The 13,619-nt window shown below is 45.6% G+C and overlaps 1 long non-coding RNA gene across 1 annotated transcript; it reads right to left on the bottom strand.

Annotated features, from left to right (window-relative positions):
• Positions 1-645: 645 nt before the first annotated feature.
• LOC100590730 lies at positions 646-13,349 on the bottom strand. The gene is made up of 3 exons (XR_178141.2): positions 13,242-13,349; positions 12,301-12,471; positions 646-868 (listed from the first exon to the last, which is right to left on the bottom strand). It is a non-coding gene; the product is annotated as an uncharacterized LOC100590730 (long non-coding RNA).
• Between the last annotated feature and the right edge of the window lie 270 nt (positions 13,350-13,619).

Raw genomic sequence — 13,619 nt, 5'->3', positions numbered from 1 at the left:
TCTGTCACCCAGGCTGGAGTGCAGTGGGGCAATCTCAGCTCACTGCAGCCTCAACTTCTCAGGCTCAAGTGATCCTTCCACCTCAGCCTCTCAATTAGCTGGAACTACAGGCGCACCCCACCAGGCCTGGCTAATTTTTGTATTTTTTTGTAGAGGCAGGTTTTTGTCATGTTGCCCAGGCTGGTCTTGAACTCCTGGGCTCAAGTGATCCTCCCACCTTGGCTTCCTAAAGTGCTAGGATTACAGGCCTGAGCCACCGTGCCTGGCCTGCTCTGAAATCCTTCATGATTGACCATCCCTACATCTCTTGGGGTTGTGGGTCACTGTGGGGCAAGTAGCTTTAACTCAATTATTCCATGAGTCTCAACAACTAAACAGTGTTGTAGGTTTGCTTTCTGTATGCCCCAGTTCACTTTATTGCACCTCACAGTCAGAGACCATTTGTCTAACCCAGGCCAAACATCTTTCAAATGGGTATTTGTTCTTCATGACAATTCTATATGAATGGAAAATTTGGATAGATTATTCCCTACTGCTACTGGAAAAGTGCTTGCCATAGATGCCTTAGTATTAGACATGGCATGAGAGCCTGTGTCAGTTAGGATATAGACAGTCACAATTAAGAGGAAAGGTAACTAGACCCGGTTGAAACTATAACATAATTTTATTGGTTCTTCTAAGTGCCAAGTTTACAAACCACATAATCCTCAGGTATGGAATTATCTGGACATTTATGACACAATCAGGGCTCCTGGACTCTATTCATTATCTCTACCCTCTTCCAAGTATTTGGTTTCTTCATTGTTCTGGCCTCTGTCCTAGTGGTGTAATGGACACACCAGTTCTTGTTTCCACATCTGTGCATACCCTGTCTGAAGGAAATGAGATTAGTTTTGTTCCAGAGGTCTAGGCTAAGCCATGAATTTTATTCTTAACGGACTGGTGGAGTGCCATGCTGGAACCAGTCATCAAGGCCAAGGCCATGGATGCACCAATTGACTTAGCCCAACTCTGCATTCACCCTTCGAAGCCAGGGTGAGTATCACCTTTTCCTGAACCATATGGTCCCCAAATGGAAAACATATACTGTTGGAAAGGAGAAAGGGGGAATGGCTATTGGGGAGGGAACATCAAGTGTCTACTCCTGCAGAGCTTCCCACTCCGTATGCCAGGGCATGTGGAGTAACTAGGTTAAGATATGCTGAGATCACAGCAGGCCTTGGAGATCACATAAGGCTGGAACAGTGAGAGCACCCAGTGAGATCTCCATCCTTGAGCCATTGTATACATTGTACAAATGTGTCTACTTTCTAAGCTTGCCATGATAAGAAAGAATTGCCAAGTACTGTGCTACCAAGTCATTTTGATGATTCTTATGCCATGAAAATAATTTCACAGTAATAGCCTCAGACAATCTTCTCCTGACAGTAGTACTTTTATGAACTATCTTAAATTTCCATTTCTAGAAAAGGTTGTGGAAAAACTAGTTTGGATAGCACCTAATATCTGAGCCTGAACATAGGGTAAAGTATAGCTTTGATATCAAGAATCGATTGAGTACTCTTCACCAACTTTCCCCATAAGTGGGTTTGGGATTTATCCAGCTAGGTTTGATTGGAGATGATACTAGACTTTAGCCCTCTAGCTCCCCTAGACCAGGGTTTCTTATCTGGGGGCCTCAGAGATAAGCACTGTGCCCACAACCTGGCTTCCATCATAGAGCTTTGGTTCCCAAGGTCTGAAAGCAAAATGTAGGGTGAGGAGGAAGGGTATATCCCTCCCCAATGCCTCAAGCTGGTCCAACTCTTAAAGTTACAAAAATAATCTATCCAGAGTTTTTCCAGGGCTGACCTGAAGCTTGGTGGTAGTGAACTCTTGAACTTACACTGAAAAATGAGGACATAGGAGGAAAGGGAAAGAAGGGGCTAGCCAGAGTCCTTTCCTTTCCATCCTTTCACCCAGGCCTTTAGTAGGTGATTGGGGCCTGGCTCTTACTTTCCCCTCACCCTGCCTTCATTCTAGAGACCCTCAGTGCAAAATGTAGAGAATATACCACTCTGAAGTAAGATGTGTGTTGAGAAATGCTGAGTTGGGGCCGGGGCCACTCATGAGCATGCAGCCCCTGGAGTCACAAAGGGCTCCTCGCTCAGAGGGCCCTGCACTCAGACCAGCACTTTGCTATCCCCATCCTAAAGTAAGATGACAATGAAGTTTGCCACATCGATGGACTCTGCCTTTCATGAAAGATTTTTCTGTAGCATGTGATGCTGTTTGATGGCATTTTACCCACAGTAGGACTTCTTTCAAAATTGGAGTCTGATATGGTTTGGCTGTGTCCTCACCCAAATCTCATCTTTTTTTTTTTTTTTTGAGACGGAGTCTCGCTGTCTTGCCAGGCTGGAGTGCAGTGACACAATCTCGGCTCACGCAACCTCCGCCTCCCGGGTTCAAGCAATTCTCCCGCCTCAGCTTCCCGAGTAGCTGGGACTACAGCCACCCGCCACCAGCCTGGCCAATTTTTGTATTATTAGTAGAGACGGGGTTTCACCATGTTGGCCAGGATGGTCTCAATCTCCTGACCTCGTAATCCGCCCGCCTCGGCCTCCCAAAGTGCTGGGATTACAGGTGTGAGCCACCGTGCCCGGCCTTAACACTTCTTTTTTTTAAAAAAATCAAGTGTGGTCTTTAGTATTTTTCTATTGATTGAATGTTTCATAAAATGAGACTATTTATACAGTAGTATATGGATAGAACTTATAAATAAACAGATATAGGTAGTATGCCCCCAATTTTTTTTAATTGAGAGTACTTGATCATAAAAGTGCTGGAATTACAGGCACGAGCCACTGCGCCCGGCCAAATCTCATCTTGAATTGTAGCTCCCATAATTCCCACATGTTGTGGGAGGGACCCAGAGGGAGATAAGTGAATCATGGGGGTGGTTCCCCCATACTGTTCTCGTGGTAGTGAGTAAGTCTCACCAGATCTGATGGCTTTATAAGAAGTTTCTTTCCCCTTTTTGCTCGGCTCTCATGCTCTCTTGTCTGCTGCCATATAAGACGTGCCTTTTGCCTTACGCCATTATTGTGTGGCATCCCCAGCCATGTGGAACTGTGAGTCCATTAAACCTCTTTTTATTAGGCTGGGCGCAGTGGCTCATGCCTATAATCCCAGCACTTTTGGAGGCGGAGGCGGATGGATCACCTGAGGTCAGGAGGTAGAGACCAGCCTGGCCAACATGGTGAAACTCCATCTCTAATAAAAATACAAAAAATTAGCCAGGCATGGTGGCACATGCCTGTAATCCCAGCTACTCGGGAGGCTGAGGCAGGAGAACTGCTTCAATCCGGGACGTGGAGGTTGCAGTGAGCCAAGATCGTGCCATTGCACACAGCCTGAGCAATAAGAGCAAGACTCCGTCTCAAAAACAAAACAAACAAACAAACAAACAAAAAACCGGCCACGCGCGGTGGCTCACACCTGTAATCCCAGCATTTTGGGAGGCCAAGGCGGGCAGATCACCTGAGGTCAGGAGTTCAAGACCAGCCAGGCCAACATGGTGAAACTCCGTTTCTATTAAAAATATAAAAACTAGCCGGGAGTGGTGGTGGATGCCTGTTATCCCAGCTACTTGGGTGGCTGAGGCAGGAGAATTGCTTGAACCCAGGAGACAGAGGTTGCAGTGAGCCGACACAGTGCCGCTGCACTCCAGCCTCAGCGACAGAGTGAGACTCTGTCTCAAAAAAAAAAAAAAACAAAAAAACTCTTTTTATTTATAAATTACCCAGTCTTGGGTATGTCTTTATCAGCAGTGTGAAACTGACGAATACAGAGTCAATTCTTTCAAACCCTGCCACTGTTTTATCAATCAACTAAGCTTCCGGAATATTCTAAATCCTTTGTTTTTTTGTTTTTTTTTTTGAGACGGAGTTTCACTCTTGTCGCCCAGGCTGGAGTGCAGTGGTGTGATCTCAGCTCACTGTAACCTCCACCTTCCTGGTTCAAGCGATTCTCCTGCCTCAGCCTTCCGAGTAGCTGGGATTACAAGCACCCGCCACCACAGCCAGCTAATTTTTGTATTTTTAGTAGAGACGGGGTTTCATCATGTTGGCCAGGCTGGTCTCAAACTCCTGACCTCAGCTGATCCACCCGCCTTGGCCTCCCGAAGTGCTGGGATTACTGGAGTGAGCCACCGTGCCCAGCCTTTCATTGTCAACAGTGTTCACAGCATCTTCATCAGGAGTAGATTCCATCTCAAGAAACCACTTTCTTTGCTCATCCTTAAGAAACAGCTCCTGATCCATTCACGTGTGATCATGAGATTGCAGCAATTCCATCACATGTTCAGGCTCCACTTCTAATTCTAGTTATCTTGCTATTTGCAGCACATCTGCAGTGACTTCCTCCATTGAAGTCTTGAGCCCCTCAAAGTTACCCATGAGAATTGGAATCTTCCAAATTCCTGTTAATGTTGATATCTTGAACTCCTCCCATGAATCATAAATGTTCCTAATGGCATCTGGAGTGGTGAATTCTTTCCAGAAGGTCTTCAGTGGACTTTGCCCAGATCCATCAGAGGAATCCCTATGGTAGCTCTAGCCTTACAAATTGTGTTTCTTAAATAATAAGACTTGAAAGTTGAAATGACTCCTTGACCCATGAGCTGCCAAATGGATATTGTGTTAGTAGGCATGAAAACAGCATTCATCTTCTTGTACATCTCCATCAGAGCTCTTGGGTGACTAGCTTCATTGCCAATGAGCAGTAATATTTTGGAAGGAATTTTTTTTCTGAGCAGTAGATCTCAACAGGGGGCTTAAAATATTCAGCAAACCAGCCAGGCATGATGGCTCATGTCTGTAATCCCAGCACTTTGGGAGGCCGAGGCGGGTGGATCACGAGGTCAGGAGATCGAGACCATCCTGGCTAACACGGTGAAACCCTGTCTCCACTAAAAATACAAAAAAATAGCCGGATTTGGTGGCAGACGCCTGTAGTCCCAGCTACTCGGGAGGCTGAGGCAAGAGAATGGTGTGAACCCAGGAGGCGGAGGTTGCAGCGAGCCGAGATCATGCCACTGCAGTCCAGCCTGGGTGACAGAGTGAGACTCCGTCTCAAAAAAAAAAAAAAAATTCAGCAAACCATAATGTAAACAGATATGCTGTCATCCAGGCTGTATTGTTCCATCTGTAGAGCACAGGAAGAGTAGATTCAACATAATTCTTAAGGACCCAAGGATTTTTAGAATAGTAAGTGAGCATTGGCTTCAACTTAAAATCACCTGCTGAGGTAGCCCCTAATAAGAGAGTCAGCCTGTCCCTTAAAGCTTAAAGCCAGACATTGACTTCTCTTCTCCAGCTATTAAAGGTCTAGATGGCATCTTCTACTAGTAGAAAGCTGTTCTGTCTACATTGAAAATCTGTTATTGAATGTAGCCACCTTCATCAATTACCTTAGCAAGATCTTCTGGACGACTTGCTGCAGCTTCCCCATCAGCACTTGCTGCTTCACCTTGCACTTTTATGTTATGGAGATGGCTTCTTTCCTTAAACCTCTGGAATCAAGCTCTGCTAACTTCCAGGTTTTCTTCTGCAGCTTCCTCACCTCTTTCACCTTTTTCTTCTGCAGCTTCCTTCACAGAACTGAAGAGAATTAGGAACTTGCTCTGGATTAGGCTTTGGCATAAGGGAATGCTGTGGCTGGTTTGATCTTTATCCAAACCATTCAAACTTTCTCCATATCAGCAATAGGGCTGTTTTGCTTTCTTATCACTTGTATGTTCATTGGAGTAGCACTTTCAATTTCTCTCAAGAACATTTGGCCAGACGCAGTGGCTCAAGCCTGTAATCCCAGCACTTTGGGAGGCCGAGGCAGGTGGATCGCCTGAGGTCAGGATTTCGAGACCAGCCTGGCCAACATGGCGAAACCCCATCTCTACTAAAAATAGAAAAAATTAGCTGGGCTTAGTGGCCGGGGCCTGTAATCCCAGCTACTTGGGAGGCTGAGGCGGGGAGAATTGCTTGAACCCCGGGAGACGGAGGTTGCAGTGAGCTGAGATCACGCCATTGCACTCCAGCCTGGGCAACAGAGTGAGACTCCGTCTCAAAAACAAACAAACAAAACCATTTCCTTTGCATTCACAACTTGGCTAACTAGTTGGCACAAGAGACCCAGCTTTTGGTCTGTCTCAGCTTTCAGCATGCCTTCCTCACTAAGCTTAAGCATTTCTTGCTTTTGATTGAAAGTGAAAGACCTCTGACTTCCTTTCACTTGAACTCTTTGGGGTGATTATAGTTATTAATTGGCCTAATTCCAATATCATTTTATCTCCGGGAATAGGGAGACCCGAGGAGAGGGAGAGAGATGAGGGAACAGCCAGTCAGTGGAGCAATCAGAACACACACGTTTATTGATTAAGTTCATTGTCATATATGTGCTGTTCATGGTGACTCCAAACAATTACAATAGTAACATGAAAGATCACTGGTCGGCCGGGCGCAGTGGCTCACGCCTGTAATTGCATCACTTTGGGAAGACAAGGTGGGTGGATCACAAGGTCAGGAGTTCAAGACCAGCCTGGCCAAGATGGTGAAACCCCAGCTCTACAAAAATTAGCCAGGCGCAGTGGCAGGTGCCTGTAATCCCAGATACTCGAGAAGCTGAGGCAGGAGAATCACTTGAACCCTGGGCAGCAGAGGTTGCATTGAGCCGAGATCGTATCCCTGCACTCCAGCCTGGGCAACAGAGTGAGACTCCGTTAAAAATAATAATAATAAATAAATAAAATCACTGTCACAGATTACCCTAACAGATATAAAAGTCATGAAAAAGTTTGAAATACTGTGACAATTACCAAAAATGTGACAGAGACCAGAAGTAAGCATATGCTACTGGAAAAATGGTGCCAACGGACTTGCTTGACACAGGGTTACCACCAAACTTCATTTGTAAAATATGCAGTATCTGGAAAGTGCAGTAAGACAAAGCACAGTACGAGGCTAGTACAAGGTGCACTTGTATTAGCCTAATACTGATGCTGAAAATAATGACATACAAAGACAGGGAAAGAGAAGGTACCCCTCAGTTCCTTTTCCTTTCAGTCCTTCCTTACTAAGCCAAAGGTACAGTGATGGTAGGATATGAGCATATTAAGAAGTGAAAAAAAAAGTCAGTGCGGAGGCTCACACCTGTAATCCCAGCACCCTGGGAAGCCGAGGTGGGAGGATCACCTGAGCCCAGGAGTTCGAGACCAGCCTGGGCAACATAGCAAGACCCCATCTCTACAACAATTACAAAAAATTAGTGGGGCTTGATGGAGCATGCCTGTGGTCCTAGCTACTCAAGAGGCTGAGGCAGAAGGATCACTTGAGTCCAAGAGTTCAAGGCTGCAGTGAGCTATGATGGCACCACTGCACTAAGCAACAGAGCAAGACCCCATCTCATAAGAAGAAAAGTGAAGAGGCCCTGCACAGTTGCTCGCACTTGTAATCCTAGCACTTTGGGAGGCCAAGGTGGGCAGATACCTCGAGGTCAGGAGTTCAAGACCAGCCTGGCCAGATGGGGAAAACCTGTCTGTACTAAACGTACAAAATTAGCCAGGCTTGGTGGCACATATCGGTAATCCCAGCTACTCGGGAGGTTGAGGCAGGAGAATCACTTGAACCCGGGAGACGGAGGTTGCAGTGAGCCCCTATCGCACCACTACACTCCAGCCTGGATGACGGAGCAAGACTCCATCTCAAAAAAAAAAAAAGTAAAGAAAAAAAACTTAGTTACTTGTATGTAGTGTTTCCCCTGTTCTAGTAAAAATAAAACATATATCTATGCATAAGCAATGAAATAGAAATTGTGTAATTTAGGTGATTCCGCATCTAAGTTAAATGCGCTTATCTTTCCATTGAAAACTGCTATTGCACAATGTAAAGCCAAGTGGTAAAAATTCATGCGAATAATTTTAAATTGTAGTTTATCTCTACTTAAAACAATTTTAAATAGCCAACAGAAAACACCAAGACAAGTTGGCAGAGAGGAAAAAGACATTTGAGTACCTTTAATGGTACTGTTTTTTGTGTTTTCGGAAGGGGCTATATATGTGTACTTTGCCCTGGGCCCTGTGAATTCCAGAGCTGGCCCAGGGCTGAGCTTAGACACCTGCGTTGTAAAACCACTGCCAGAAGATTCAGGTGCACAACTAGAGCTGGGGATCTTGGGTCTATTTCAAAGGCTTCGGAGTCCTCTACTCCTACCTGCCCGCTTCACTGCACACCTGGCCCCTCTTCACGTTTGCCTAAGGCAGTCCTGAACTCAAAGTATTCTGCCTTGCATAGCGGCAGCTCTCTCTCAAATAAGACTTACCCTATGTGCTTAATTTTTATTTTTTTATTTCTATTTTTTGAGACAGAATCTTGCTCTGTTGCCTAGGTTGGAATGCAGTGGCACAATCTCAGCGCATTGCAACCTCCACCTCCCGGGTTCAAGTGATTCTCCTGCCTCAGCCTCCCAAGTAGCTGGGATTACAGGCACACATCACCACACACAGCTAATTTTTGTATTTTTAGTAGAGATGGGCTTTCACCATGTTGGCCAGGCTGGTCTCGAACTCCTGGCCTCAAGTGATCTGCCCACCTCTGCTTCCCAAAGTGCTGGGATTACAGATGTGAGCCATAGCGCCTGGCCAAATGTGCTTAATATTAAAGCCTACACTTGCCCAGCTGCTCTGAAAGGACAGCTCGGTTTTAAAAGCACCATGTCCTGACTGCAGGTGTTACACATTTTTATTCCTTGAAGTAACAGGCTCTTTTCTCTCGGTTTCCAAATGCTCCTTGACTTCTCAACTAAGTGTACATTGATACAATCACAGTCATTTTCCTAATCAACTCCTAATCAATAACAGGTTTTCCATCCTTGGAGGTCCTTGAGGCTCCCTGAGGTCTTCCCACCTTCTTCCTCCGGTGAAGAACATCACCCTTGGTCTTAGCAGGGCTGGCCTGGCTCCACCCACCAGGCCATGATGCCCCCTCTCTTCCTGCCTCTGTCTCCTCCACCCCTTTCTGTTCACCCTCCCTCTTCTGCCCTGTTCCACCCTGGTGTTCTGCTCTCCACCCTCTGCCCTGGCATCACGGGATGCTTCCTCTTCACATCAATTCCTATTACTTCTACTAAAGCAAAACCCTTAGACCAGACTGTTACTTTCTTTTTCTTTTTCTTTTTTTGGGATGGAGTCTCACTCTGTCTCCCAGGCTGGAGTGCAGTGGTGTGATCTCAGCTTACTGTAACCTCCACCTCCCAGGTTCAAGTGATTCTTCTGCCTCAGCCTCCCAAGTAGCTGGGATTACAAGCATAGGCCACCAGGCATAGGCCACCATGCTCGGCTAATTTTTGTGTGTTTAGTAGAGATGGGGTTTCAACATGTTGGCAAGGCTGGTCTCAAACTCCTGGCATCAAGTGATCCACCGGTCTTGGCCTCCCAAAGTGCTGGGATTGCAGGTGTGAGCTAAGCCACCGTGCTGGCTGACTGTCCTTTTCTCTGGACAGAAATGTCATCCTGAAAGTTTCAAATCACCCTACTGATGGTTTTGCCCAAAGAAACCAATCATTTCATCATTCTGAGATCCCCTCTACTGAACCTTTTTATTTGCATTTTCTTCTATGGCAAACCTTTCACCTAGGCTTAGGATGAGAGGTATCTTACGGAACTTTCACTGATTTCAAATAGCCTACACTGTTACTAGATCTATATGTATTATTTATGTCCTTAGAAAGTTAGAGCTTTCAGAGGCCTAAAATATCATCTAATCCAACTCTATGCTTTATTGGCAAGAAAACTAGCTCAAAGAAGTTAGTTTACTCCTAGCCACCTAGCTAGTATTATGCTGGCCTAGTGTCATAGTTAGGTCTTCTGGAGCTAAGCTCAGTTCTCTTCCTTCTGTATCATGGTGCAGCTTTGGTTACTGCATATCAAAATCACAAAAAGCAGAGTGAAGCTTCTTCAGAGTGTTCTACTTACGTGAGCCCAGAGGGAGAAGGAGAAAGCAGATGAGAGGCTCTGGGTGGTCAGCCCTTTAGTAATTAAGAACTGGTGTTGGGCCGGGTGCGGTGGCTCACGCCTGTAATCCCAGCACTTTGGGAGGCCGAGGCGGGTGGATCAAAAGGTCAGGAGTTTGAGACCAGCCTGGCCAACATGGTGAAACCCCGTCTCTACTGAAGATACAAAAAATTAGCTGGGTGTGGTGGCATACGCCTGTAATCCCAGTTACTCGGGAGGCTGAGGCAGGAGAATCACTTGAATCCAGGAGGTGGAGGTTGCAGTGAGCCGAGATTGCACCACTGCACTCCAGCCTGGGTGACAGGGAGAGACTCTGCCTCAAAAAAAAAAAAAAAAGACCTGGTGTTATTTTCAGCATTATAGGAATGATGCCAGTGGTTAAAAAAATCACACAGCTTAGTTTCAGGGATGATGATGACCTCATCAGCACTATAACAGCCACCGCTATCTCCAGCCTACAGTCCCCGCCTGAAGCCCTCACACTACTTCCTTGTATAACATCATAGGAGAGAAGTAAAGACAGCATTAAGGATCGGGGGAAGGGAACTTTGCTGCTGCTGTTGTAAGAAACGGGAGAAAGGCAGACTAGAGGTGTAGGAAATAGGCGAGGCCAGGACCCAGCAGGACCAGCTCAGAGGCGGACTTGGGGACAATCACCTCCCAGGCGGCAAGTGGAAACCAGAGTCAGAACCTGAGCCAGGTAGATTTGCTCATCTAAGATCCAACAATAACATGCATTTGTAGGTCAATCAGCTTTGCTCTAAAACTCTAAAGAGTTTCTACATTGTTACCTCATTTAATCCTCAACAACCTTGAAATTGAGATATTTGTTTTTTTATATAATGAGAAATGAACAAGCCCAGATTTAGAGATGCCAAATGACTTAAGCAGCTACAGAAGTTCAGTTCTCTTTCCCCTGTTTCCTTAGTGTTTGTTGTTGTTGTTGTTGTTTTTGAGACAAAGTCTCACTGTTGTGCAGGCTGGAGTGCCGTGGCACAATCTCAGCTCACTGCAACCTCCGCCTCCCAGGTAGCAGTGATTCTCATGCCTCAGCCTCCTACTCATGTGTAGCTGGAACTACAGGCATGCGCTACCATGCATGGCTAATTTTTGTATTTTTAGTAGAGACAGGGTTTCACTTTGTTGGCCAGGCTGGTCTTGAATCCTGACCTCAAGTAATCCACCGGCATCGGCCTCCCAGAGTGCTAGAATTACAGGTGTCGGTCACCGTGCCCACCTTCCCAGTGGTTCTAAAATATCTCCCAATGCAATGTAAAAAATACATCAATTTTTTAAAATTCCAAACATGGGAGTGTAAGACTCTGGAGGAGAGTTAAGGGAAATGCAAAGGGAAATAAAGCCCAAGGGCAAATATGAACCTGTCATTGAGAGTAAAAAGGATGAGAGGCCAAGGGCAGTGGCTCATGCCTATAATCCCAGCACTTTGGGAGGCTGAGGCGGGAGGATCGCTTGAGCCCAGGAGTTTGAGACTGGCCTTGGCAACATAGAGAGACCCTGTCTGTACAAATTTTTTTTTTTGAGACGGAGTTTCGCTTTTGTTGCCCAGGCTGGAGTGCAATGATGCGATCTCGGCTCACTGCAACCTCCGCCTCCCGGGTTCAAGCGATTCTCCTGCATCAGCCTCCCGAGTAGCTGAGATCACAGGCACGCACCACCACACCTGGCTGATTTTGTATTTTTAGTAGAGACGGGGTTTCCCCATGTTGGTCAGACTGGTCTTGAACTCCCAACCTCAGGTGGTCCCCACGTCTCGGCCTCCCAAAGTGCTGGGATTACAAGCGTGAGCCACTGTGCCTGGCCTGTACATTTTTTTTTTTAATTAGCCAAGTCTGGTGGTGTGCACCTGTAGTCCCAGCTACTCAGGAGGCTGAGGTGGGAGGATCACTTGAGCCTGGGATAGTGAGGCTGCTGTGAAATATGATTGTCCAGCCTGGACAATAAGTGAAACCTTGTCTCAAAAAAAAAAAAAGGGTAAGAGCTCAACTTTTCAAAAAAATATCCATGCTATCTGACCTAACACCCTGGCTTAGTAAAGGGTATTGCCATTATGTTTCTAGCTCAGATTTCTCAATCCACTGCCAAAGCCCCAGTTACTATCACCCAAACCTGTAACCAAGTGTCATCTTCATGGACAGAATATGTTGCACTTAGCAGCTGCATTATGATAATAGAGTTCCCCGCAACTGAACTGTTGTTACTTCCAGCATTAGACGCAGGCATTAATTTACATATACCTGCAAACACATCACTGGAAACGAGCCTGAGTCCAGATTCTCCTTTTGCAGAGAGATTTGATAGCCCCTGGATGTGGGTGTGGAGCTTCACATCCTGATGCCCGGGATGATCATCCATAATGCACAATGTGGAAAATGCCCTTCCAGGAAACCAGGCTGTTGTGTGTGAACCTAGTGAGCAGGCATAGAAACAGGAAGGCTGAGATTAGAGCCTGCTCTACAGCATTTTGATGTTTCCCGAGCCACTGCTGAGGCTCTGAGAGCTGATCAAAGGTACCTCTGCAGGCTCAAACTAACACAGAATTGGTGAATCAGGCCAGCACCTGCCTGCAAATAGCAGCATATTTCACCAAATCAGGTTAATCTTTTCATCAAGGCAGGAGGTGGCAATCCTTTCATAAAACTTTCACAAGTTAAGTTTATTCTTGTTGTACCTTAGCTTTCTGAAGGAAAAGTAATGAATGGCCTGTTCAATATTCTTCCCTTGGAGGTACATATTTATTTTAAAGCTGATCTTTACCTCATGGTATATACCACTGAAGACCTCCAGCCCTAAAGAACTTGCCTTGTTTCAAAAATGGTGGAGGTTTTGGGGTTGAAAGAGAAGAACGGGAAGGCATTGTCATAAATCTTCACTTTCCTTTTAATGCAGGTGGGATTTGTAACTTCAAGTATTTGTATAAGAGCAGTACCTCACCTGTTTGGGGAAATATAGCTAAAAAGCCATAATTTTTGCAGAGAGAAAGCAGAAAGGCGCAGCACAGAGTAAACTATAGCCACTAGGATAGACCTAAGATTCTAACAGAGCTCAAATAAAAAACAGAAACTTACTTAAAAAAAAAAAAAGGTACTAGCGTAAGGGTGCAGGCTCAGAAAACTGATACCTAGAAAGGGAAATGAAATGCATCGAATAATAGATTAAGTGTTAAGTTAATACTTACGCAGAGAAGCTTCAAAACAGATTTCTTGCCTTGGAGGAGTTCATTATTTCAGGCATTGGCTAGTCATAAGACTTAGGAAACCAAGAGGATGTGTCAGATCCTGCAAGTCTCTCCAAGAAGCAGATGTGGTCACAAGGAAATGGAATGGGGGAGGGGAGGGAGGAATTCGAGAGAGCAGAAAAATAAGTTATTTGGAAAATAGAGCTTGCATATGATCACCTGCCAAAGCAACCCCCAAATTTTTATTGAACAGTATAATAAAAATGGAGACAGTTCCAAGTTGTTTCATCTGGGATAGGGTGTGGAAAGAGTGTGAGCTCATGGAATCACCCCAAGACAGCTGGTAACCACAGACAAGCTGAACTTTGAAGAGTCTGT

Source organism: Nomascus leucogenys, chromosome 4 (genome assembly GCF_006542625.1).
Source record: "Nomascus leucogenys isolate Asia chromosome 4, Asia_NLE_v1, whole genome shotgun sequence".
In the NCBI taxonomy this organism is placed as follows: Eukaryota; Metazoa; Chordata; class Mammalia; order Primates; family Hylobatidae; genus Nomascus; species Nomascus leucogenys.
The sequence above is the reverse complement of the archived record's forward strand: the minus strand, read 5'-3'. Positions and strand labels throughout refer to the sequence as shown.